Raw genomic sequence first — 13719 nt, 5'->3', positions numbered from 1 at the left:
ACCGTTGAGAGTAAATCTTGGTTTCATCTGCTCCGGAATCTTGGCCTTTCTAATCCTTGGACTTGGGTGCAGCTGTGCTCTGTGAAAAGGGCTTCGGCCATACTACCTGGTAGATATGGGAGTTTGGGCAACTTATTTCTTCTCATCTTTTTTGAGAATTAAATGAGTAATGACTGTAAAGGGCTTGGCCCATTAGTAGTCCTTCCATAAAGCTAGGTATTTTAATTACTGCACGGATATTTTGGCAATAGTGTGGCAATTGAAGACGAAGAAAACTTATGTGCAATAAGTTCACAGTCTTTGATTTTTAAGTGTTTATCTATGTCCTTCTGTTGAATGCCTTTCTCTTTCTCCCTTACAGTTTGTTTAGAATTTCCAGTCTAATGGAAAAGTTGGTGTGGTAGTAAAAGAATGTTCATAAAATGTGGACTGGGCTTATGTTTTGAAAGGTGTCAGCTAGTAAATTATTTATTAGTGTTCTTTACTGTTTCCCTTAGTTTACTCAATGACTGGCTATTGTAGGGATTGACCTTTATTGAATCAAAAGTACACTCTTAAAATTATGCCATGTGTTTTAAAAAGTCCATATTTTATTTGAGGGTTGAAGATTTGGGTAATGTGTAGATTTGATGTCTTATATGTAGCAAACCAAAAGATTTCTTGTTAGGTTCTTAAATACGTATCTTTAATGGGAGGCATTTGAGCCCTCCCTGATCGTTAGTTTTGGCTGACAAACTTTGTAATGGTGGAGGCGCTGTCTTAGAAAATGGAGAAAGAAGTTCATTGTAGCTGAATGGTCTGGAACAATTTCTGTGGATAAGAGTGTAACCTGTTAGCTGCTCTCATTTGGAAATTGCATGCTATTTATGGGAGTGAATATTAATATTAGGGATGTAAGCCTTTGGCATGTAGAATTTCTTACCCTTCTCTCAGCAGAGGCGAGGGATGCTACTGCAGACCTTTTATACCAAACAGCTTACTCAGGGGTTGTAACTGAGCCTCAGATCCACCACTCCATTACCCTTCCTTCCATTTCCTGGTGGCTGTCCTTTGCCACTGGTGCCATGGTGGGTGTATGGATTGCTTTCTGTCTTTCAACAGTTACCGAAGTGCATGTTTGGGATTTTGTTGAAGAAAGCTGGATACAGTAAACGGAAAGAATCTTGGAAGCTGCTTGACTGCTGTCTTTTCTCAGACTAGTCTGAAAGGGAACCCCCCATTCATTCTGGATTGGTGGATCTGAAGTACAAAATATTGTCCAGGTAAGCCATTACCCTGTATTGTTTTGTTTTGTGGAACTCAACTTCCTGAAAGAAACTTAAAAACAAAAGTTTTTACTTTTTGCATTCCTAGGGAAAGGAAGAAATGTTAGCTACGTGTGCTTAGTGCCCGTGTTTGGATGTGGATTAGTGAAGGTGCATGTGGCAGAAGCGCTAGTAAAAACTCTGCAGTGTAAGAAGTGCAGTTATTTTTATTATAGGCTTGAATGTTTATGGTAATGGTCCTACAGGGAATTTTGTTTGAGGAATAGCTTGTATAATATGGACAAGAAGTAATAATTTTGAGGCATTATCTCATAATTTATAGTTAATACCTGGTCAAAATAGTTTTTGTAGTTAACCACGTAAAGTAGTCTTTTATTCTCAGGACTCTTGGAGGCTCTTCTCAGGAAGATTTATTAACTGGGACAACTGTTTATTGAGCATCTGCTAAGTGCCAGGTACTGTTGTAGGCTCTTGACAACAATGTGCTATTTCTTATTCAACTGGCACATGCTGTACCCATATTTTACAGATAGTGACGTGAAGCTCATAAGCATTAAGTGCAGGTAGCCCAGGGTCAGACAGCAAGTGAATGGCAGAGCCAAGCTTTAAGCTTGGGTCTGTATGTGTCTCCGAAGATCTGCCTCCGCCTGACTCCATTTGCTGAAGTGTGTACTTCAGCTTTGGGTTTTCAAATTGCCTATCTGCAAGAGCAAGGTTCCACAACCGGTTTCCACTAGAAAGAACACAGGGTAGGTCATTGTGTGGGAAGGTATTTCCATTATATCTGATGCTCTCCCCGCTTAATGAGAAAATTAGAAAATCTCCAGTCAGTTCATCAAGCAAACACAAAGGTAACTTAGGGAGTATAAGGGAGGCAATGAATTTAAACGTCAAAACAGTTCTATACAGGGAAGTATCATTTGGTCCAGTGAACTCCAACTTGTTTTTATTTCAGTTCCTCTTTAGTTGTTATTGGTTATCTAAATAGCTCAGTAGCTTATTATGCAGACTTCTTTTGGACCTCTGGTTTGTTAGCCTTACAAGTAAGACATTGTCAGGCAGCTCTCTTGACAACATGAGTTTTTTTGGTACTTAATATTCTCTCCAGGTTACTTTAATCTTTAAAAAGTTATTTTTATTGTAAGCGGACACTCTGACTTTGTGATCCTTCTTCTAGTTTAATTCTTTATATTTGCTAGTATTTCTCCTAGATGAGCATTTTTATCACTTGTCATTTGAAGAGCTGATCAGGGTGGTGGTGGTGGTAGAAACAAGAGCAGTTAATACTTACTGGGCACTGACTCTGTATTGAGCACAATTCTAGACACTTTCTATGTCTAAACTCATTTTATTTTCATAGTAACCCAGTGAGGTGGGTACCATTATTTGTATTTACTGATGAGGAAACTGACGCATAGAGAAGTTAAACATGTTCAAGGTCACACATGTAGTAAGAGACAAAGATGAATATGTATCCAGGCAGTCTGGCTTCAGAGAATATGCTTCTAACCTCTGCTATCCTGCCTCTAGTTTAGACTATCATCCAGCAATAAAAAGGGGCACAAATTCTGAAGTCTAAACTGTACATTCTGACGTGAAGAAATCATTGCAGAGGGAAAGGAAACAATGGTTGCTGAGTATCTCTTACCTTCTCTAGCACTCCGATTCTGTTAGCCATCCGGGACTAGCCTGCCGTCTCCCGAGAGGGCTCCCAGTCGGGGGTTTCAGGTTACCTTCCAGAGCAGTGCTGTCCAAGAGAACTTTTGGTGACTGGTGGTGTTCAGTGCCTGTGCTGTTCAGTATGGTAGCCGACTAGCCACATTGGGCTATTCGGAAATGTGTTTCTATATCTGCGGAACTGAGTTTTTAATTTAATTTAATTTTTTATTTCTTTTTTTATATTTTATTGATTTTTTTACAGAGAGGAAGGGAGAGGGATAGAGAGCTAGAAACATCGATCAGCTGCCTCCTGCACACCCCCTACCGGGGATGTGCCCGCAACCAATGTACATGCCCTTGACTGGAATCGAACCTGGGACCTTTCAGTCCGCAGACCGACGCTCTGTCTACTGAGCCAAACTGGTTTCGGCTTTTTAATTTTAATTTACATTTAAAAAGCCACATGTACAGTTTAGAATTTACCTTCATCTTAGGTCCAGTCCTTGGTTTAACATCCTTAGAAATCTGATCTGGTCAGCATGCTCAAAGCGGCTCTCATCCAGAGGTGGGCTTACATTAACCAGCTGTGCAAGACTGATGTGGAAAGCCAGAATTCCAGTTTATTATTTTATAATGATATGTGCTTGTTGGCAACTTAAACTTTTCTGATAAGTAGATTTGCTTACTTGGTTCTAATTAATATTCCGGCTTAATTTTTTCGACTAAGAAACAAGTGATAGAGGTACCTGAGACTCAAGCCAAATGACTGGAATATTCTCTCTTCATGAAGGTAGAAGATCATAGTCAAGTAGCTCAGTTAGCGTGGACTCACCAGGGAAGTGAGACATTGCTGGACGGGGACCGAGACAGCCTCATGCAGCTCCTTTAGGGACGGATGGTTGTTCCCGGTGGCAGAACCTCTTCTTTCAGCCGCCCTGCTTGCTTTTACTTTCCAGAATCTTCTGATTAGGCATTCGTTTTTAGACCTGTTAATAAATTCAACTTGAATGCACTCTTGACTTCTGAGTCTGGGAAGCCTTTTGTTCTCCCTACGGTGCCTTTATCACTGCTATGGTCCGTTTTGTGTTTATTTGGGACTTAAGGCAGCTGAATTTTCCTTGCTTCCCTGTGGCCTCTTTCTATCGAAACACGCGTATTAGCTTATTTAATTTGGTCCTGCGGTATGGGGTAGAATAGGAACGTACTCATAAAAAGTACACCTGGTGATACATTCTCTTTGTGTTACGTCATGTTATTAAATGTGCTTGTTTTCAGTTTACTACATCATTACTTTGGGACTTGTTCTTGCTCCTTCTGTTCTCAAAGTAGAAAGAGTAACAAAACTGAATTTGTATTTGACCGTTAACTTTTCAGGTGTATGCAAGATGGATGGAGGAGACCAAGGCAGTGAGACCAGTTAGTTCAAATGATCAATGATGAAGGTGAACCAAAGCATTGACAGTGGGCATGATGGGGGTGGGTGGACTTAAAAGAGGTGTAGATGGTAGGATCTGCAGAACTTGGAGATTGCTTGTAAGAGTAGGGCACAGATGCAATAAAGTATAAATTGTAGATTTTGGCTTGGGCACCATGATGTATGTTTTTCTCTTTTCCAAGATAGGGAATACTAGAACGGCAGATTGGGGGCCAGGGGGCAGAGAAAGAATGAATTCGGTTTATAATGAATTTGAGTTGCCTAATGGTGAATCCTCTAGGAGAAGAAGTATCTAGTAGGAATATGGATCTGGAATTCACCAGAGACAGCAGGGATAGAAAGATGTGAGAGTTTTTATTTAGCCTCAGTGGTAGCTGAGTTTACCTAGAGTTATAAGGTTACTCAGAGCACAGCTTGAGGAATCTATGTATTGTGGTATGGGAATGCCACTTTAAAGGAATGGGCTGCAACTAAGGTCATGTTTCCTTATAAGATCATATTTGATGTTGGTCAAGGGGTTGATTATCACTCTCTTCTTTCCATCTTGACCAGGGAATTCTGGTCAACCTGTTTCCAGTCAGCAAGTGAGTCCATTTTGCTTGGGTTATGATTTTCTTTTCCACTGTAATGGTTTGTTTAATTGATAGAGGTACTGTTTTTGAAATGGTTGTTTTTTTTAAATTCCACGTTGCAGCTATACATCTTCATCTTCTGTGCATTTATGCAAATTCAATTCTCTGCATCTGGTGATAAAAACAGGGGGAAAAGAACCTAAACAGTGAAGGCTCTGGATTAAGAGTGAGGGAGAAATGGAAATCTGCTCTTCCCTCAGCCTCTCCGTTCCCCAGTGCTTCTCATTGAGCTGTGATGAGTGTGTGTATGGTATTTTAAAGACACACATTTTTCAACATCACATGAGGCCTGAGTGCTAGCCAGATATTTTATCCACTAGTCAGTGGGAGAAACAGTGAACTGTTATGTGCTGGAGTGAAGATTAGCCGTGTTGGAATTTTTGAGATGGTGTGCGGGTCCAGTGTGGCATATATTTAAAGGATTTTTAAGGCCAATTTTTACTATGTGCTATTTTCACCGTATGTGCTGACTGCATCCCCTAATTCCCAGGTGACTTGTAATTCTACTGTAATTAGGTTTTGGTAATGAAAGCATGAAGATATGAAGAGTTCATTACAGCTACAGTCAATCATTACTTGAGAAATTTTTGGAATACATTCTGTATGTCTACGGTACAGAATTCATGAGGTACAGGCAGAAGTACATAGGGAAAAAAGTCTCCCATTCCTTGTATCTCCAGCTACTCAACCACAGTATTCTGCACCTTGATTTTTAAAAAAATGTAAATTATGACATGGTCATCTTTCATATCAGTTCCCAAAGAGCGCTCATACTTCTTGAGTAGATCATTTAAGATGCATGCTGATTTATTATATATACTGTAATTTGTGAAACCAATCGGACTGATACACATATGTATAGGCTGTTTCCAGTGTTTCGCTATTACATGTAATGCTGTAAAGAATAATGTAGTGTATATGTTATTTCACATGGAGGGGGGTATTCAGGACAGAATCCTACCAGTAAGCATCCCTGGATAGGCGTTCTTCAAAATCTGATAGATGTTGCCACATTGCCCTCCTGTCACAGAGCAACAATTTTCACCATCACAGGCTTTGCTTGCCAGTGCTCATATCCTGACCCTCTCGTGATGTTATATCACTGTTAAGCTAAATGCTTTCTAAATGGTATTCTCTCTTATCCCCCATAACTTTTATTATTAAAAATTTCATACATGTTGAATTGGGGGGGAAAAACTCCAGTACAACAAACACTATACTATACTCTCCATGGAGATTCAGTAATTGTTAACATTTTGCCATATTTGGATCTTTTATCTGCTTCTCCCTCCCTCCCTCCCTCCCTCCCTCCCTCCCTCCCTCCCTCCCTCCCTCCCCATACCTCCTTCCCTCCTTTCTTTCTTTATTTATTTACTTTTCTTTATTGACTAAGGTATTACATATGTGTCCTTATCCGCCCATTGCCCCTCCCACCGCCCCCCCCCCCACTCATGCCCTCACCCCCCTGGTGTCTGTGTCCATTGGTTAGGCTTATATTCATGCATACAGGTCCTTTGGTTGATCTCTCCCCTTTACCCCCACCCTCCCCTACCTTCCCTCTGAGGTTTGACAGTCTGATTGATGCTTCTCTGTCTCTGGATCTGTTTTGTTCATCAGTTTATGTCGTTCATTATATTCCACAAATGAGTGAGATCATGTGATATTTATCTTTCTCTGACTGGCTTATTTCGCTTAGCACCGTGGTCGGCAAACTGCGGCTCTCGAGCCTCATGCGGCTCTTTGGCCCCTTGAGTGTGGCTCTTCCACAAAATACCACGGCCTGGGCGAGTCTATTTTGAAGAAGTGGCGTTAGAAGAAGTTTAAGTTTAAAAAATTTGGCTCTCAAAAGAAACTTCAATTGTTGTACTGTTGATATTTGGCTCTGTTGACTAATGAGTTTGCCGACCACTGGCTTAGCATAATGCTCTCCAGTTCCATCCATGCAGTTGCAAATGGTAAGAATTTCTTCTTTTTTATCGCAGCATAGTATTCTATTGTGTAGATGTACCACAGTTTTCTAATCCACTCATCTGCTGATGGGCACTTAGGCTGTTTCCAAATCTTAGCTATTGTAAATTGTGCTGCTATGAACACAGGGGTGCATATATCCTTTCTGATTGGTGTTTCTAGTTTCTTGGGATATATTCCTAGAAGTGGGATCACTGGGTCAAATGGGAGTTCCATTTTTAGTTTTTTTGAGGAAACTCCATACAGTGGCTGCACCCCACCAGCAGTGCAAGAGGGTTCCTTTTTCTCCGCATCCTCACCAGCACTTATCATTTGTTGATTTGTTGATGATAGCCATTCTGACAGGTGTGAGATGGTACCTCATTGTCATTTTGATTTGCATCTTTCGGATGATTAGTGACTTTGAGCATATTTTCATAAGTCTCTTAGCCTTCCTTATGTCCTCATTCGAAAAGTATCTATTTAGGTTTGTTGCCCATTTTTTGATTGGGTTGTTTATCTTCCTTTTGTTAAGTTGTAGGAGTTCCCTGTAAATTGGAGATTAAACCCTTATCTGTGATAACATTGGCAAATGCAGTGGGCTTTCTTGTTGTTTTGTTGATGGTTTCTTTTGCTGTGCAGAAGCTTTTTATTTTGACTTAGTCCCATTTGTTTATTTTCTCTTTAGTTTCCATTGCCCTAGGAGCTGTATCGGTGAAGATACTGCTTCAGAATATGTAGAGATTTTGCTGCCTGTGGATTCCTCTAGTATTTTTATGGTTTCCTGTCTTATGTTTAAGTCCTTGATCCATTTTGAGTTTATTTTTGTGAATGGTGTAAGTTGGTGATCTAGTTTCATTTTTTTGCATGTATCTGTCCAATTTTCCAACACCATTTATTGAAGAGACTGTCTTGACTCCATTGTATGTTCTTGCCTCCTTTGTCAAATATTAATTGAGCATAGTGGTTTGGGTCGATATCTGGGTTCTCTATTCTATTCCATTGGTCTATATGTCTGTTCTTGTGCCAGTACCAGGCTGTTTTGAGAACAGTGGCTTTGTAATATAGCTCGATATCTGGTATTGAGATCCCTCCTACTTTGTTCTTTCTCAGGATTGCTGCAGCTATTTGGGGTCTTTTTTTTATTCCAGATAAATTTTTGGAGGTTTTAGGTCTGTGAAACATGCTGTTGGTATTTCCTTCCCTCCTTTCTTTCCCATCCTTCCTACCCCTCCTGTCTTTCTCTCTCCAAATATATACCCTTTTTTTGTTGTTAAAAATTTGAAAGTAGTCCTAGGTGGTTTGGCTCAGTGGATAGAGTATCGGCCTGCGGACTGAAGGTTCCTAGGTTCGATTCCCGTCAAGGGCACATGCCCAGGTTGTGGGCTCGAACCCCAGTGTGGGGTATGCAGGAGGCAGCTGATCTGATTCTCTCATCCCGATCTATTAAAAAAAAATTTTTTTTTGAAAGTAAGTTGAAAACATATCTCCTAAGAATAAGGACAGTATCTGTCTGTTTCTCTCAAACCACACACACACACACATACACACTCACACAGCCATAAATATATCTCTTCATATAGTACATATAGTCATATTTTTATACACATATAAAACCACAGTACTATTTTTACATCTAAGAAAATGAAAGTAATTCCATAATACAATATCAGATATTCAGTTAAATTTAAATTTTCCAAATTGTCCCAAGAATGTCTTTTCTAGTATCTCTCTCCCCCTTTAATACAAACAAACCACTAGGAACCAAACAAAACACGCCCTTTGTGTTTGGTTGTTTCTTTAATAGAACAGTCCCTCTGCCCTTTTCCTCCTTCTCCTGGCATTGATTTTCTTTTTCTTTTTTTGTTTTGTTTTGTGTTTTGAAGAGTCCAGCTCAGTTGGTTGTCCTGTAGGATGTGCAACATTCTTACTTGTTTGAGTATTTCCTCATGGTATCATTTAACTTGTTTCTCTAACTCCTGCACTTCCTGTAAACTAGAAATTAGGCGAGAGGCTTGATTGCAACTAGGTTAAACATTTTGACTAGAATGCTTCATCAGAGATGAAGGGTACCTCGCTTCAAGTCACATTGGGAGACCTTAATGACAGGTTATTTCATCCTCCATTATAATGTACAGTTTTATTCTGTGCTATTAGAAAGGAATCTATGGGATGGCTTGGCACCTTGTAAATATGCTGCTCCATTGCAGCCTTTCACCCAGTGGTTTCCGCATCCAATCTTGGAATCCATTATTACAGTAGGAGTTACAAAATTGTGGTTTTTCTGTCATTCCATCTACATTTCTTAGCTAGCATTCACAGAGCCGATCACCCTTTCTCTTCCCGCCTTTTGTGTATCACCATACTCTGATGAACTTTTATTTATTGAGTGTGTTAACAGTCCATTATAGTCTTTATTGATGCTCAGATTGTCCAGATTTGGCTAATGAGAACCCCTTCAGGAGCTCCTGCTTCCTTTTGAATGATCCCATCAGTATTTGTGTGTCTCTTGGCCTGCAAATCAGGAATCAACCATTTCTCCAAGAAGCTTTGATTTGTTCCTTTTAGTGGGGAATAGTGTTTTAGAAACCAAAATGGTTGCGGTTGGTTATCATTGCACCTTTACAGTGCACAGAGCTAAGAAGTATATTTAAAAAGAGTCAGGAGTTGCCCTGGCTGGGTGGCTCAGTTGGTTGCAGTGTCAGGGTTGTGGATTTGATTCTGCAGTCAGGGCACATATAAGAATCAACCAATGAATGCATAAATAAGTGGAACAACAAGTCTCTCATTCATTTTCTCTCCCTCTCCCCCTTCCTCTCTTAAAAAAACCCAGTAAAACAAAACAAAAAAACAAAACCAGGAGTTCATGTCAGTTCTGATTCAAATTTAATATTACAAGGATATTTTTCTAACCCTGTTAGCCTTTTGATTTTCAAAATATAAGGGACAATATCAGTGTGATGGCCATCTAATGAAGATACAAGTTGTTATGTAAATAGGCAGATAAATGGCTTTATTCACTCATCATTGAGCATGTACTCAAATAGGTACTATTTGGGAATGGGGGATACAGAATCAGATGTGTACCTTGCTTCCAGAGGCTTGCAGTCTTTCACATAAAAAAGTACAGGATAATATAAAAACTCTTAAGGATCATGAGAGGAGTGTGTAGGAATTAAGAAATTTCATAAGGGACATTTTAAAAAAAGTTATCCTTTGAGGACAGCAGAAATGAGACATGGATGTGGATGTTTTGGGTCAGAGGCGGCTTTCATAGCAAAGGTAACTGGTGAACAATGGCTGGCAGGCAGTACTGTGGATTATCTTTCAGGAGGGTTGGTAGGTAAGTAGTTCTTTGCATTGTTGGAGGTAGCTTGTGTGAGGGGATTGAGGTAGATACATTTGCAAAGATATCAAATCTTGGACTTATCCTTTAGGTCATAAGTTACAAACTAGAAGCCGTGGATAGATAGAGCTCCACAGATACGTTATTTAGTGTGCATAGATTTTAAAAATTGAGACATTTCATATCAAAATACTTAATTTCTGGTTTCACCTGAAAATTGGAGCTAAGCCATGGCTGGCTGCCTTTTTGAGTCAGGGCGTGCCCTTGTAAGTCCATCTTTATCTCCTTTGCTGAGCGATCCCTGCAGGGACTGGAGGAAGGGTTGAGGATGGAGGGTATGCTTTGAGAAGAGAGGTGGCTATGGAAGTTTGAGCAGGATCTGTGCTTTCGTCAGTTTGGAGGGTTGCATTGCTGCAGGGAGACCAGTCAGTAGACTATTAGAATATTCCAGGGAAGAAAAGACAAGATAGTAACAGACGATGTGAAGATGAGGAAATGAGACATTATAAATACAGAATGGATAGATTGTTTTGATAGATATGAGTGTGTGTATGTATTGACAAGAATATAAATCAGACTAAAAGCATGAAGTTCTATTTCTAAAAAGTTTTGTAGTCATAAATCAGTTTCTAGATGTTAACCACACACTTTTGTATTTTATTGGTTAATTTTGGAAGACAGTAGTCATATTTCATGGTTGTCATTGTGTAAAGTTTAGTTTTGTAATATGCAAATAACATGCTTTGACAAAAAGACTAACTCTGACAGTTTTATTTCTGAAAGTTGTGTATAAAGTGAAAATTTATCGTGATTAAAAAATCACTTTTCTTATGCAGTCATGCACTGCATAACAACGTTTCAGTTAATGATGACTACATATATGATGATGGTGCCATCTATACTAATACTAGAGGAATATGCAAATTGTCCGTGACACCGTCACAGTAACAGTAATGACCGAACAGCAGGCTGCGTGGGGCGACAAGGCCAGCAGGGGGGTTAGTGAGGGACGACCAAACGACTGAACAGCAGGCTGTGTGGGGCAACCAGGCCGGCGGTGGGGGCAATTGGGGGCGACCAGGCCGGCAGGGGGGCAGTTGGGGGCGACCAGGCAGGCAGGCAGTTAGGAGCCAGTGGTCCCAGATTGTGAGAGGGATGTCTGACTGTCAGTTTAGGCCTGATCCCCGGGATCGGCCCTAAACCGGCCGTTGGACATCCCCCGAGGGGTCCTGGATTAGAGAGGGTGCCGGCTGGGCTGAGGGGACCCCCCTCCCCGTGCACGAATTTTGTGCACCAGGCCTCTAGTTAGATTATAATGGAGTTGGGAAATTCCTGTCACCTAGTGACGTAGCCCATGTAATGTATTACAATATATTACACAAATACTATGTGTTAAAATTACCTACAGTATTCAGTACAGTAACATGCTGAACAGGTTTGTAGCTTAGGAGCTGTAGGGGAACAGAATTTGTCACCCCAAAATATGTTTATTTGGCATAAGTTTACTTTCGGCTGATTAATTTCAAGAAGCACCTCTGAAAACCAAATAGAAGTTACCTTTTGTAAAAGACATTTACGTTTGTAAGGGTGTCTCCATGGCCTTACCTGGAAGATGGGGTTGATTTTATCTGTAGAAAGTCTTAGCAGCAGAGGACAACGACTTAAATCTGCTTAATATCCTTACCTTGGTTTACTGTGCTCTCCTGGTAAACTTCCCCTACTCCCAACATTTTTTGTCTTCCGATGAAGATGGTACTGTATTTTATTTAAGGTGTGGCTTCAGACATTTTGGTGAGTTACTCAGTTTTCCTGAGTTTTTCCCATTATGTAGGAAGTATATATGTTATTAAACTTTCATTTTTCTCCTGTTAATCTGCCTTTTATTTCAGGATGTCTCTGGCCAAGAACCCAGAAGGGTAGAGGAAAATTTTCCTCCCCTACAGAGCAGTAGGTTATACCATACAGCCTAGGTGTGTGTGGATCCATATACCATCTAGGATTCAGTGATGGGCAACCTTTTGAGCTTGGTGTTTCAAACTTGGCCAAAAAACTGAGCATAACTTGGGTAGTGTGTCCCATTGAGGAAAAAACATTATTTCGTGATATTTATAGTTTAAATAACATAAATGTTTCATCCTCGGCATGCGGCCGCCTCAGCGGCCGCGTGTCATCAGAAATGGCACTGACACGCGTGTCAGAGGTTCGCCATCACTAGGTTTTTGTAATACACTCCATGATGTTCACACAACGATGAAATCGCCTAATGATGCATTTCTCAGAATATGTCCCCCTCATTAAGCAGCACACGACTGTAATTATGAATTAACTTTTTAAGCAAAAGTATTAGCAACACTATATACTTATTTTCAAGGAACTGGCTTCTTGTATTTAATGCTTCCTACAGTCTCTGCATGAAGTTAAATAAACAAGATAGTGAGTTGACAAGGGACTGTCCCATACATTTAAAATTATACCTACATTAAGACTATTTGTATTGTTAATAAGTACTTTGGAAATCTTCCCTGTCTGGTTGGGGCATGACTTTATCCAGTCCCATTGTCAGTGCCATTACTCCAGATATTTAGTAGTGTCACCAGCTCAGACAGTCGGAGAGTCATGAAGAACATGTATATGACTAGACCGAGAGTGACTCACTGACAGAAGCCGCACCTGGATACTGTATAATCAGCTTTCAGTTTCGAGGGATGAACAAAGATTGATTAAAGGGCATTTGTGTGTGTGTGTGTGTGTGTGTGTGTGTGTGTGTGTGTGTGTGTGTGTAACTTACATACAGTATAGAACATATAGTATGTGTATACCACACTGTTTAACTACTACTCAAATAAAGATATAGGACATTTCCAGAGCCTCTTAAGGGTTTCCTCATGTCTGTCTGTGCCTCACTCAGTCAGTAACCCCTCCCAGAGATCTATTCTGGCCTCTTTCACTATAGGTTAGTTATGGCTGTTTTTGGATTTTATATAAATGGAATCATACAGCACATACTCTTATGTATACCCCTCCTCCAGTTCATTGTTATATCTGTGAAATTCATTTATTTGGTAACTAGTTTCCCCCTATGTATTATCCCATTATGGATATAGTCCATGGTTTGTTTAGGTTACTGTTGATGAATTAGTTGGGTTGTTTCCAACTTTTGGCTGCTGTTAGGAGTAACACTTGCAATTTTTGGCTGCTGTTAGGGAGAAACATCAAGGTGAGAACGAGCCATCAATTGGCTGCCTTCTGCATGTCCCCCACCAGGGATCAAGCCCACAACCTGCCATGTGCCCTGACATAAGCAGAGTGGAATTACTGGGTCATAGGATAGGCATGTTTAGCTTCAGTAGATACTTCTAAACAGTTTTCCAGGTGCTTGTGCCTATTCACACTGCCTCTGCTGTGGAGAGTTCTGTCATCACTTGTTTGGCCAGT

General features: G+C 40.3%; 1 protein-coding gene across 6 annotated transcripts in view; it reads left to right on the top strand.

Annotated features, from left to right (window-relative positions):
* FBXW11 (F-box and WD repeat domain containing 11) overlaps positions 1 to 13719 on the top strand; it is a 104539-nt gene that overhangs the window by 9300 nt on the left and 81520 nt on the right. For 2 of the 6 annotated variants that reach the window (XM_079771013.1, XM_079771015.1), the window contains exon 2: positions 1102 to 1262. The exons of the other annotated variants lie outside the window; for them this stretch is intronic. The gene's annotated coding sequence lies outside the window, so the exon portion shown is untranslated. The remainder of the gene's footprint in view (positions 1 to 1101; positions 1263 to 13719) is intronic. 6 annotated transcript variants of the gene reach the window in all.

The sequence above is a fragment of the Cnephaeus nilssonii genome (genome assembly GCF_951640355.1).
Source record: "Cnephaeus nilssonii genome assembly, chromosome: 5".
Lineage (NCBI taxonomy): Eukaryota > Metazoa > Chordata > Mammalia > Chiroptera > Vespertilionidae > Cnephaeus > Cnephaeus nilssonii.
The sequence above is the reverse complement of the archived record's forward strand: the minus strand, read 5'-3'. Positions and strand labels throughout refer to the sequence as shown.